The sequence below is a fragment of the Lampetra fluviatilis genome, chromosome 18 (genome assembly GCF_964198595.1).
Source record: "Lampetra fluviatilis chromosome 18, kcLamFluv1.1, whole genome shotgun sequence".
Classification (NCBI taxonomy): Eukaryota; Metazoa; Chordata; class Hyperoartia; order Petromyzontiformes; family Petromyzontidae; genus Lampetra; species Lampetra fluviatilis.
In genome coordinates, this window is record NC_136292.1 from 13,777,991 (window position 1) to 13,792,096 (window position 14,106).

The following is a 14,106-nucleotide window of genomic DNA, read 5'->3' on the forward strand; positions in this document are numbered from 1 at the left end:
GTATTTTGCAAAGTTCGTTCCCATCAGTTTATTAACGTCATTTCATTGATACGCTCTCCCTCAGTTGCGCTGCTTCTAGTGCAGCTCATATAAATTAGAGCTTTTATCCAATCATATTTTCCACCTGTGCTGTCTGAGTGAAAAATCTACCCTGAGGCCTTCATAATTTCGAGTAAATCCCCTCTGCTGTTGAAGAAAATGGGGACGATGTTGTTGATTGTCATATTCTTGAACCAATCATATTTCGAGTTTGCCATGTTGGGCGTATTCTTTGACACGCGGGAGCCTTCTAGCTGGCCTAGCCGCCTACGTTAGCATTTTTCGTGTGGCGTGATCGGAGGGCCAATTAGCTAACTGAAGTAAAACTTGCTAGCACGTAACATAGTATCATCTAAGATTTATTTAAACTTTATTTCGTGACGTTCAGATTTTTAGATGTCGTGCTTTAGATTTTTTGTTTAGATTTTTACTTAGCCCTGTTGTTTTCTAACGCACAATGGCTGAAGGAGAAGAAATTGATTTTGTGGCGGATTTACTGGCAAAGCCTTTTTCGAGAAGGACCTTTCAAGAAAAGCCGGGCCTGTTATTAGCTATTTATTCTTATTACTTGCTTTAAATTGTTGCTGCTGGTGTAAATTATATTCAGATTCAGTGGCCTGGCTGTGCCTTTGAGTGTGCGTGGTGGCATGTGCGTTTAGGCCAAGCAGCTTGGCTGGAGTCTGTGGGGAAGCCTGTTGAATCCTGATTGTGTTTTTTTGTGTGTTTACGGCATTTTTGATTGCTTGGTGGTCGTATGCGTAAATGTGACTGGTTGTTGTGAGTTTGTTCTTGTCGCGGGAGTGATGACATAATCTCTGACAACCACTGACTGAATTTTCTTCACTTTGACACCAAGGGCAGGTCGATGTCTCACGGCTACTGAACTGAAATCCTGGAACATCCTCGTGATAAATATGAAAATTATTTTATATCTATACACATGTAAAGGGGAGCCGACACGAGATTGCAGGGGTCTCGTCCTTTATTCCTTTTCTTCCATTCACACCTGTCCCCAGCCGTCCCAATCTCGTTCCCGCCAAAGGCCCCTTCTTCCCGCCCGTTCTCTCCTTATATCTCCTCGATCACCCCTCCCACTAACCCATCTATTGGTGGGAATCCTTCCCCTGACACCCCTACATCACCCCCCCCCCCCCCCCCCCCCGGAGAAAAAATAACCGTCCTCGGTTCTGCCTCCCCCATGGACCCTTTAAGTCTCCCCATGCCTCCCACCACTGACAGTGACGACAGCCCTTACCCCCCCCCACAACCATACAATGCAATATAACACAACGAATCAATTGCGCGGCCTGCCCAGGTCTCCAGCCAGCATCCCGTAACAGCCCGGACATCCACAGGCAGCAGATGACCGTGGCGGCCCCCTCCTTCGAAGGCCCTCTCGTCGCGGTCCCTGGTTCGGTGGTGCCGGTGTCGCCTTGCCTGGCGCCGCTGTCTCTCCGGCCCCCGCTCGTTGCGCCGCTCCATCAGGCCTCACATGGGGTGCTGTAGGTGACAAGGGAACACAGGGCACCGAACCCCCTGCCGGTCGGCGCGTGGTGGTCGGCGACCTTGGCCTGGGTAGGGATGATGATGATGTTGGCAGTGATGTTGGTGGTGATGTTGGTGAAGATGACGGTGGAGAGATGTATAGCTTAAGGCGGGTGGGGTGTACAAACCATCGTCGCTTACCCAGTTGGACCTGGACGCACTGCGGTCGGAGTGCTTTAATGACCTCGACCGGCCCTTTCCAGGGTCGGTGCAGCTTTGGTGAGAGGCCAACCGGCACCTGAGGACAGTGTAGCCATGCCTGGTCCCCGACTTTAAAGGGCTTGGCTGTCACTGTCCTCTCCCGTATCCGTACATTACTCTCTTGGCTCGTGGCCGATGCGGCCTCGGCTGCTTGGCGGGCCTCTCTCAAATAAATGAGGGAGGTCTTTAGTGCCTTCGGCCATGCGTCGGCTCTTGCAGGAATGTCCGTCAGCTGCACCTCAATAGGCGGAACGGGATCCCGTCCGTACATCAGGAAAAACGGCGAGAACCCCGTCGCCGCGTGTGGGGCCACCCTGTACGCCGCTAAGACCGATGGAATGTGGAGGTCCCAGTCGGAATGGTTTTCGTCCACCACTTGGGACAGCATGGCCGCTATGGTGCGGTTAAGCCGCTCTACCATCCCATCGGTCTGGGGATGATATGGAGATGTTCGGACCTTTTTAGTGCCCAGGATAGAGCAGACGTCCTTCAATAGCTGTGAGGAGAAATTCCTGCCCTGATCCGTGAGCAACCGCTCCGGTGCCCCCTTATCAAGGACATAGCCTCCCACGAAGGCATCGGCGATGGTCTGTGCCGTTTGGTCCGGGAGGGCCCACGCCATCGGCCACCTCGTGCAGTACTCGACTCCGACCAACAGGTATTTATTTCCCCGTGGCGTGACCGGCAGCGGTCCCAGGATGTCCAACGCAACCAATTCGTTGACCCTGGTCACCGTGATGGGCTGTAGGGGCGCCCGGCTTACCCCGGGTGGTGGCTTTCGCCGCGCACATTCGACGCAGGTAGCGACCCATCGATGCACGTCAGCGGTCATACCTGGCCAAAAGTACCGACCCTGTAATGTGTACAGTGTCTTCCGCCCCGCCAGGTGCAGCAGCTGGCGGCCGTGTACGTCCATAACCAATTGTTGACGCAGCGACTCCGGAACTACCAGGCATCGCCGGCGCCCTGTCGGGTCCCATCGCATGAGGAGATCCTCCCATACGATGTACTCCTCCCCCCCTGCCTCTGCTGAGGCGCGTAGTGTTCGCAGTGGGGCTTCCTCCAGCTGTAGCCGTCTCCAATCGTCCAAGGTCAGCCCCAGGTCGTGGTCGGTCAGCTGGACCTCACCCTGTGCGCCCTCCGCCGTGCGTACGGGAGCGATGACCGTCCCCTCCGGCCTCGCCTCCTTGCAGCGTGCCCCGCCTGTGGTGCATGCACAAGGGCCCTGGGGCGCCAGTCGATGCGGAGCGAATACTGCAAGGCCGCGTGGTCAGTGCGGACCGTAAATTTGCGACCATACAGGTAGGGTCGGAATTGCTGCACAAAGTGAATGACTGCCAGGAGTTCCCTACGTGTGACGCAGTAGTGCTGGTCCGCTGATGAAAGCACGCGACTACCATAGGCGATAACCACCTCCCGACCCTGCTGGACTTGCGACAAAACACTGCCGATGCCCACGTCGCTGGCGTCCGTGTCCAGGATAAAGGAGAGGCCAAAATCCGGAAAGGCCAATGGTGGTGCATCTGTCAGACATGAGCGCAGCTGCTGGAATGCCTCTTCTTCCAGAGGGCCCCAATAAAACCTCTGGTTCTTCGCCGTCAACACGTGCAAGGGCTTGGCAATGGTTGCGAAGTTGGGCACAAACCGGCGGTAGTAAGAAACGAAACCCACAAACCGGCGTACCTCCGGAACCGTTGTGGGAACAGCCCAGGCCCTCACGCAGGCCGTCTTTTCCGGGTCTGTAGCCACTCCAGACTCACTGACGACGTGGCCCAAATAGCGTACCGACGACTGCATAAGGTGGCACTTCGACGGCTTGAGCTTCAAGTTCGCGTTCCGGAACCGCAGGAACACCTGACGTAATCGGTCAATGTGTTCCTCGAATGATCGGCTGAAAACAATGACGTCATCCAGGTAGATGAGGCACGTTTCCCATTGGAGGCCTGCTAAGGCCAACTCCATTATGCGTTGGAACGTTGCCGGCGCAGTCTGGAGGCCCATAGGCAGGCAGTTGAACTCGAACAGGCCCTGTGGTGTCCAGAACGCTGTTTTAGGCCGGGAGTCCGCGTCTAGTGGGACCTGCCAGAACCCGGACAATAAATCCAGCGTACTGAAAAATGTTGCTCCCGCCAGTGCATCCAATGAGTTGTCGATACGTGGTAGGGGATATGCGTCGGCCAGCGTGATGGCATTGAGGCGTCGGAAGTCCACACAGAATCTCAGTGACCCATCTGACTTCTTGACTAGGACCACCGGTGCCCCCCAGGGACTCGAGGATGGAGAAATTATGTCGGCCCGCAGCATCTCCTGCACTGCTTGTTTAATGTGCCCTTTTTCCATTGGGCTCATTCTATATGTGTTTTGGCGCAGGGGTGCGGCATCTCCCGTGTTGATGTGGTGCTGTGACAGATTTGTGCGCCCTAGGTCGAACGGTCCCCGGCTGAACACGTCCGAGAACTCCTGCAATAACGAGTGCAGCTGCTGTTTCTGGTCGGGCGGCAATCCCGGCTCAGGCCCCGCCAGCTGGTCCATCCACGATTTGGCCCCTCTGTCCTCGGACTGGCTGATGCTGCCGACAAGCTCGGGCTCTGTCCCTGGGGCTCCTAGTGACAAGGGACTAACGTGGTCCAGAACTGTTCCCTCCTGCACCGTCGCTGTTCTATCGGAGGTGTTCAGCACCTGAATGAACAGATGCTGGTTCCTCTGTACAATAGTTTCGGCTCCCACCAGCGCATGGCGATCCATGGCCGCTGACGCCGGAGACACCAGGATGGGTGAGTCTGGTCGGGCTGTCACGAGGGGGGACCGATATTGCAGCGGAACCAGCATCTGGGCTGCCGGGGGAATGGAGACAGACTTACTGACCAGAGCCTGCACGTAGGGTACACCCCGGCTGGCCCCCTCCGCCTTTAGGAAATGGAGATGCGTTCCCTGGACTTCCACCCGCCCATTGGCCAGATCGATTTTCATTGGCATCCGCCTCAGAAAGTCCGTCCCGAACAGGCAGGGTACGGGCAACGTTGCGGAGACAAGGATGGGTCCTGCTACCGAAAGCTGCCCAATCTGCATCGGGGCTTCAACCTGGCCCAGGAAGCCCATGCTGCCTCCATTTGCTGCAATGAACGTTGTCTTGACGGGGACTAAAGGTCGGATTTTATCCGGCAGCATCTCGTGCATGGTGCTCGAGATGATCGTGGCTGATGCCCCCGTATCCACCAAGATACGTGCCGACACTCCCGCGATTTCACCGACCAGGACCGAGGTTCCTGACGTGGCCGCTACCACCCGCCTTGCCAGCTTCCTCCATTGTGTGGCTGAGTCCGGCCACTGACCAGGCGGCGTCTCGTTATCCTGTGGTGCATGGTGAAATGATGGGGGATGGATGTGGATGGACTGAAGATGGGGTTCCTCCCTTTGGAGTGCGTCGCAGCAGGGTGAACGCGCCCTTGTTACATAGTGTGGGCTTACCCCTGGGTTGCGGGCTGGGCTCTCTATGTGGTGCAAATTGCCCCCCCTTGGTGACGTAGGATGGGCCCCCCTTGTGGGGGGGCCCCCCCATTGTAGGGGGCGGTGGGGACTGGGGGGTGGGCCTTCCCGTGAGCCCCTCCCTTCTCCCCTCCCTTTCCTTTGTCACGGGGGCGTGGTCCCCCTGGTTCCGTCTCACTCTGCCGCAAAGCGGTGGCGAGGCGGGCCGTGGAACTGCTCCAGGGCGCAATGTCAATCGTGTGGGCTGCCTCCGCCCCCGGCCCGTTGCCCCTGGCAACTCGCCGGCGTCCCAGGTAACCGGTGACGTCACGCCCGCCGGCGACGTCATGCCCGCCGGCGACGTCACGCCCGCCTGCGAACCCACGCCCACCCGCGACGTCACGCCCGCCCGCAAAACCCCGCCCGCCCGCTACGTCACGCCCGCCCGCGACGCCACGCCCGGCATCGATGTTACTTCCGCCCGCGACGTCACCTCCGCCCGCGACGTCACGTCCGCCCGCGACATCACCTCCGCCCGCGACGTCACCTCCGCCCGCGACGTCACCTCCGCCCGCGACGTCACCTTCGCCCGCGACGTCACCTCCGCCCGCGACGTCCCTCCCGGCCTCGGCGCGACTCCCGGCGCGGTCCCCGGCCTCGGCGCGATCCCCGACGCGGTCCCCGGCCCCGGCGCGATTCCCGGCGCGGTCCACGGCCCCGGCGCAATTCCCGGCGCGATCCGCGACACCACTTTCGGCCACGACGTCACTTCCGGGTGCAACGTCACGTCCATTCGCGACGCCACTCCGGGTCGCGACGCCACTTCTGGTCGCGATGCCATCACAGGCCCCGGCGCTATCCCCTTCCCCCGACCAGGACAGTGGGGACCGGGAAACGACACCACCGGCGCCCACCCCGAGGAGACTCCAGGTGAGTTCGCGGCGTCGGGATTGTAATTACTCGGCCCGACCGAGAGGCCGGGTGGGACGGCGTCACTCGCCTGGATCCTGTCGGCGTTCGGCCCCGGCGGGTTCCAGGTGACGTTGGCGGCCTCCGGCTCCGTGCGGCACCCCCTCGCCACATGCCCCTCTTGACCACAACGGTGGCAGACCCACGGGGCGTTCCGTCGGGGGGGCTCGGCGCGATGTTGTAGAGGCGGCTGCCAGCGACGCGGCGGCTGGTCGCGTCCCTGGTCCCTCTGCTCCGCCAGTCCCCGGATCGCCGCGTACACCTCCCGCAGCGATGGCTCCGTCTCAGACGTCGGCGGTCCGTTCCCAGCTGCCCCACAGGCAGCCTGTGGCGACGGTGCAGGTTCGGCGGTTAGTGTCGCTGGACCCAGTAGCGCCGCAGCAACGGCTCGGCTGTTCCCCCCCGCCGCGCCAGCCACCGGGCCCACGGGTGGCGCCCGGCCCATGACCTGCTCGTGGGCTTGGATGGTCCGGGCAGCCCACAGCGAGGTGCGTTCCTCCGGCGTCACCACGGGCATTACAACGCCGGCGCGGCAAGCGTAGGCGATGAGGTGCTCGACCACGAGGTCCTCGAGCGCTTCTTCAGCCAGGCGAGGGAAAGCTCTCCTCGCCAACACGAGCAGCGCCCCCTGTAGGCTAAAGGGGATTCTTTAGCCCCTCGCTGGCGATCCTGGAACCGTTTAAAGGCTCCTTCCGCCGGGCAATAGATCTCCCCCAAAGCCTCGTAGGCCGCCTGTAGCGTGGACTTGCTGTACGAGGGAAGGGAGGTGTAAGAGGAGAGTGCTTCTTTGCCCAGAACGGATGGCAGCGCTCGTAGTGCCTCTTCGTCTGTCCACTCGAGAGCGTGGAAGGCAGCCTCGAATCGGCGGACAAACCCCTCCCAATCTTCTTCCTCAGCCACAAACTTGTCGACGGGCCCCAGCCGACGCGGCCGTCCGGCCACCTGCTCTCCGTGTTGGGTGGTTAGCCCTGGGGGTTTTGGCGGGAGCGGCGACGAGGTTGGTTGCGGCTCCTGCCCGGCCGGCTGGTCGGCCTCCGGGTCCCGTGGCCTCTCCTCCCGTAGTACGCGTGGGGGTGGGGGTCCCGGTGCCGGCGGGCCCCCCATAGGGAGCCTCTGCAATAGCACCTGGAGCGCCCTCTCCACGCGAGCCATGCGGTCCGCCATGCGATCCTCCAGGCGATCCGGGCCCCCTTCTGCTGCTTCTGACAGCAGGCCCCCTTGTTGCCCAGGATGGGAAGGATCCCCGGCCCCTGCTTCCTCCTCCCTCGGCTCCCTCCCGCGAGGATTTTTCTTTGTAGCCATTAAGATCCCACCGCTGCCACCAAATGTAAAGGGGAGCCGACACGAGATTGCAGGGGTCTCGTCCTTTATTCCTTTTCTTCCATTCACACCTGTCCCCAGCCGTCCCAATCTCGTTCCCGCCAAAGGCCCCTTCTTCCCGCCCGTTCTCTCCTTATATCTCCTCGATCACCCCTCCCACTAACTCATCTATTGGTGGGAATCCTTCCCCTGACACCCCTACACACACAAATAAAAAACAAGCGATTAATGCGTTGGCGTTTCCATCGTCGTTGTGCTGTTTGCAATGTGGCGTTATTTTGTCTATAGAACTGGTGAGACAAGGCCATAAAGGAGGCTGTAGCTCTGGTGTAGGCCAATCAGTTTCAAGGACAATGCATACATTGTGAAAGCATATTTGCTTGCACGTTTTACAGCACGTATGTGTGGTTCATGTAGACTTGAGGCCTTACAATAGGCGTGTCTATTCGGCTTTTTAAAATATTAACAACTCCTGGCTTTATCATATTCATACTGGCTAAAAGGGTCCCGTAGATATGAACATGATTGATTGATAACCTCGTGTCACTGTAAGTTAATGTAAAGACACGGTTGTTCTTGGAGTGCATTTGTAGTATCGTGACTCAGCGGCAGAGCGAGCAGCTTGAAATCGGAAGGTTGCGAGTTCAACTCCTGGTTGGGGGTTCACTCAGCCCATCAACCCGTCAGTGTCAACAAATGAGCATCACTTTGTGTGGGGGAGGTGAACAGTGGTAGTTTCGCCCCCGCCATACGAATGTGGAATTTCCCCTACTGGCTCAGGGCTGTATACACGAGATGAGCACTCATGTACTGTATGCGGAATACATATTTATTTACATTTTAAGGGAAGAGAGAGTCACACGCAAATAAGAGGAGGGTCTTGAGCTTCGTCTTAAAAGAGTCCGGAGAACTGGTGGTGTGGCTGGGGGAAGGGAGTTTCACAATCCAAGGGCGGCAGAGGAGAGTAAGCGAACCTCTGATCCCAGGCTCACTGGAGGCTCTTGCAGAAAGCCGTGGTTGCTGTGGAGGAGGAGAGTGTTAATAATGATCTTGAGGACTTGAGGACTTTCCAAGGAGAGGGAGGTTTGGGATGGGGCGGCAATTCGCAGAGATGTTGGGGTGCAGTGTCGAGGCTTTTTTAAGGGTGGGAGTGACTGCAGCAGCAGCAGTTTATTGCTTTCTGCACTGTGGTTAAAAGATGATATTGCAATTGATGATATTGATTCTCCGAAGCATTTTTTTGGTTATCCTGTGATTGTTTTAGGGTGATCTACAATTGAGAAATTATTCCCCCGATTCCATGATGCCGATTCCATGATTCCCCGATTGTTGTCTTTTGGCTCCGTAAAGGATGCCGATGGAATTAATTGATGATTATATTCATTATTTGGTGACGGTGCGTTGAGAGTGGTGCACAAGCACCAATAACACAAGACTCAACACAATCGTTAATAACACCGTGCGGCTTTAAATGTAAAGCATAATATACGACGTTTCGCGCAATGACCCTTTAACACAGTACAAAAAACACTGATGATTAACTCTGATGTAGTCTCACGATACCTTGATGATTCTCTGAAAAAAACGGCGCTAATTCTGCTATGATTCCATGCAGGATTTGTAGTGATCCCACTTTGATCTAACGAACCCGATTATGCCACGATCAATCCCGGATGATTCATCGCGGTGACGTACTCAATCGCGGTCACGTGATTAATTACTCGACATGAAGTGGGTTCCTGGTCACACAAACACGAGACAATGCTGTATTGGATGGTGGTCAGGAGCCGTGACGGAAATTCCACTCGTTACGTGAGCCATTGCCCAAGTAGAACCAAGGTCGGCTTCCCACGAAGTGTTGCTGAATGTATCCACCCTCGAGGGATGATGGGCTACATCAGCCTTCTACTGTGATTAATTGCTGAACCGTAAATCACCGTGATGAATTGAATGATCCCATGATTAATTTCTAGTAAATTTTTTATGATCATATTTCAATACGTGATGTTCCCAGGATATGCTTTATCTGAGATTCCGTGACAAAACTCTGATTCATGACGGATCACTGAAGGACGCAGTGATTAATCACCGAGTATCCTGCGGCTAATATCTTGAAGGCTGTGCGATGCATCTACTAATATCTCTCAATTAATCTCGATCTCCGATGGCTATACGTTTACTTATTACATTTTGACTTATAACTTTCGTGCCTGCAGGAATGCATATTCTTTGGTTCTTTCGGTAAAGTCACTTAGATAGAAAAAAATGAAGTGAATAAAAATAATAAACAAAAAAACACTAATGTAGACTGTAGCCTGGTTCTTAATCGGAGTGAGTGTACTGGCAGTCTATAATGTAGACTGTAGCAATGGTTATTAATATGGGTGAGTGTACTGGCAGTCTATAATGTAGACTGCAGGCTACAGTCTACATTATAGACTGCCAGTAGACTCACTCCGATTAAGAACCAGGCTCGATTCTACATTCGTGTTTTTTGTTGTTAATAATTATTTTATTTTTTATTGTTTTTATTCACGTTATTTTTTTATTATTTTTCTTCTATCTACGTGACTTTACCGAAAGAACCAAAGAATATGTATTATTTATTACATTTGTTTACCCATAAAGACCTCACCGACTCTCAATACTCTTTTTGAAGGTGGCCCTGTCCAATTGTTTTCGCAGTAGGGAGCAATGTTGCTGCTGTGTGTGTAATCCCAATCGAGAAAGCAATAAATTTCTTGCAAAACAGGGGGAGAGAACACGCGAACGTCACACGGAAGAGGCACCCGGGTCGGGAGTGGAACCCAGGGCCTTGTTGCTGCGATCCGGCGCGATGCGTCCGCGGCGCCGCGCTGATGAATCTCCCTCGGTTGATGCGGCTCCACTTTGCATGCGGCGCGGGTGCGAGCGCCGGTGCCGCTGTAACTCGCGTCGCTTTTGTCGCATCCCAACGTGCGCTCCCCATGGCAACCAAACGGCCTCTCCATCGCACCGCTCACCCACATACTCACTCACCCACATACTCACTCACCCACACACTCACTCACCCACACACTCACACAAAACATCCCCAGTATAGCCTTAACAGACTGTAGGGGCAAGTGCTGTTAGCGAGCACCTATAAAGGCCGACACGGCCGCCGACGTGACGATGTTTACACATCGCACCAGGTACTTATTTGAGGCTGAGTCGACCTAGGGGAGGCCCAGGACCGGTTCAGATAATCATCCCTGGTGTTTGCCGTGAGCGGGAATCGAACCCGGGTGGCCAGGTTCGTAGCGCAGCGCGCTAACCGCGACACTACCACTCCCCACAAAACACACACACTCACCCACATACTCACCCACACACACACTCATTCACCCACACACCCACAGACTCACCGACACACTCAACTCACTCACCCACACACTCACCCACGCACTCACCTACTGAATCGCACACACACAACAACAACCACCATTCGCCACTAAGTGGCGGTGACGTCACCACGACGCTTGTGCCAGGCCATGTGCACCTTGAGGCCACGTGAAGTGTCGAACGCCCGCTGGCAGGAGGTCACGGGGCAGACCCAGGTTCCACGGGTCGACTGACTGAGATGACCGAGATGACTGGCTGATGCACCACCTGTACCCCCTACTGTGCCAACTTGCTGTGCTTTAGCCACCCGGCACTCCGCTCGTTGTTGTAAGGTGTCGCTCATCCGCCCTCCGTTTTTGTTGGAGGGAGACTGCCTCCAACTGCCCAGCAGCGTCTGTCATGAGCCTCCTCTCTATCCCGTGCCGCGCCCGTTTAGCCCCCTCTCTCCGGCCGAACAAAAGCAGTTTAGGCATGCGGTGACTCGGCATGCAGGCTACATGACCCAGCCAACGCAGCCTTGCCTGCCGGAGGAGCTCACCGATGGGACTTTCCTCAGATATTTCAAGGATTTGTGAGCTCCTCACACAATACAGCCTGGTTAAACCCAGGATGGATCATAGGCAGGCCAGCCTAAATATTTTCAATCGGTGAAGATGCTCCATTAGGGGGGTCCACGTTTCGCAAGTGTAGAGAAGGGAGGGAATGGCCGTGGCCGAGAAGACTTGAAGCTTCGTGCGGAGCGACAGACCAGGTAGCTTCCACACAGCGTTATGCAACCGATGAAAAGATAATGCCGCTCGACTGATTCTGAGTGAGACCTCTGCTGTCAAACCGGAGCCGTTCATGAGAACATTACCCAGGTATGGGAAACTCTCCACTCTCTCCACACCTGCCCCATCACCGATTGGGAGTTGTGGGGGTGGGTTGCCCGATGGTACAAAATACCCAGGCAGGTGCTTAGTTTTGGTGGGGCTTATGGTAAGGCCCCACCTCTTAGTGGCACGCTCCAGTTTCAGCAGCAGCACCTCCAACTCTTCCAATGAGTGAGCAGCAATTACCAGATCATCGGCATACATAACGTGGTTGACCAATAGGGAGCCATCCCTTGACCGCACCTGGGCATCGATAAGCCTCCCATTGTATCTGTACCAGATGGAAATTCATCTGGTACAGCCATCAAAGGTTTCACGAACGATGTGGTCGAAAAAAATGTAAAAAAATGTGGGAGCCAGAGGACATCCCTGTCGCACCCCAAGGTGAACAGGGAATGGCTCCGACTCCCGGCCACGTAGTTTTACCCGGGCCCGCTCACCATCATGAAGGTCCTTAATGATCGTGAGCAGAGGGTATCCTTCCAATCCTGCGGAACCCGTCCAGTGGTCCAGACTGTTGTTATGATGTCATGTAGGGCAGTCTGTGCACAAACGCCACCCTCCCTCAGCATTTCGCTTAGGAGATCATCTCTGTCCGGTGCCTTTCCTGGTCTCAGACTCTGGATCGCCTTTAGTACTTCCTCAACAGATGGCACCTCAGCCAGCCACTCACAGGGGGTATCTTCTTCGATCACCACCCATCCTTGCAGCGCATCACGTCTCTCCGAACCTCCGAGCGAAGGCTGTGGTAAGTCTCCTCATTCTCTGACGTGGGATGCTGTAGACCAGGGGTGAGGAACCTTTTTTCTGCCAAGGGCCATTTGGATCTTGATTTGAAGCTTTCGTGACTGCAGGAATCCATACTCTTTGGTTCTTTCGGTAAAGTCACGTAGGTATAAAATAAAATAAAACACGACGTTTCCAAGCATCCGTCATCAGGTGGGAAAGCATAGTCTGCTGCTGAGGCAGACTGTTTTAAAAGGTTTGAAATGGGTGTAGCCAAGGGTCATAAAGAAGTGGCCGGGGCTAGTGATGTTAATGTGAGAAATTAGCATGTAACTGTAAGATAGGAAAGCGGCCTCCTAGACGAGGACACGGAAGTGGCTATGTTAATGTGAGAGATAAGCATGATGTTAATGTGAGAAATTAGAGGGCACGGAAGTAGCTATGTTAATGTGAGAGATTATCATGATGTTAATGTGATAAATTAGCATGTAACTGTAGAAAAGGAGGGTGAGCATGAGAGATCTAAGAGAGAGGCATAGAGAGAGAGACACAGAGAGTCGGAAATAACAGCTGACATAGGCAGGCAGGATGGAAACATCAGTCAGTTAAGACTTTACCTGGTTAATAACGTCATTCCATTGATTGCTCAGTTTGTACCCTTCCTCTCGGTTCAAGTTGTGTCTGTGTTTATTCATCTGGATGGCTTCATGAGCAAATCTCTGAAGGTAGCCGGTAGGTTTGCAGAGTACCTCCGTCTTGGAAAAATTAATTTCGTCTGAGTCCACAGCGTTAAAACAATGATCGGCAACGGCAAAGGTATTGGTCCTACCGTGTTTCAAATCTGCCTTGTGTTCACGAACGCGGTCCGAGACATGTAGTTTCGTTTCCCCAATGTAACTGCTGCCGCAACCACAACTCAGTTTGTAGACACCAGGGTATTGCATGTCAGGAATCACATCCTTTACATATGGAATTAAATCACGGAATTTGTGTACATTGTTGAAACGAACCTGAATCTTGTGTTTGTTTAAGATTCTGGAAATCTTTTTGGTAACCCCTGCTATGCACGGTAAAGTGATGGTTTTGGTTGGATCCTCAATAGGTTGTCTCCGCATGGCTGGGGAGCCAGCTTTGCGGATTGTATGGTCCGAGTATCCGTTCATCCTGAGGGCTTGGTGTACGTGCTCCAACTCACTGGCTAGGTGGTGCTGGTCGGAGATGCAACGGGCCCTATGGTGTAGTGTTTTGATGAGGGACGAGATGGAACCCACGACCTTCTGCATACCAGGCGATGGAGTTAACATCTCGCCATCCGTGGTAAGCAAGTCACTAAAATAAATATAAATAAATTATATAATAAATACAAATCCACTAGCATAAGTACCCGGCGTTGCCCGGGTGAAAAATATATTTCTTAATAACCTTACATATATACACAGATGGGCTGCTACCCCCCCCCCCCCCAGCCACGATCTCCTCGGCCGCTGTGCAGTAATATGTACGGCCTATAGTGCGGTGGGGTGTCGAGGCCTAGTACCGTGCAGAGCCTCCGGCCTCGCCTAAATTGCCCACCCGGCTGAGGCTGGGTACGGGTGCCATTCCCCCC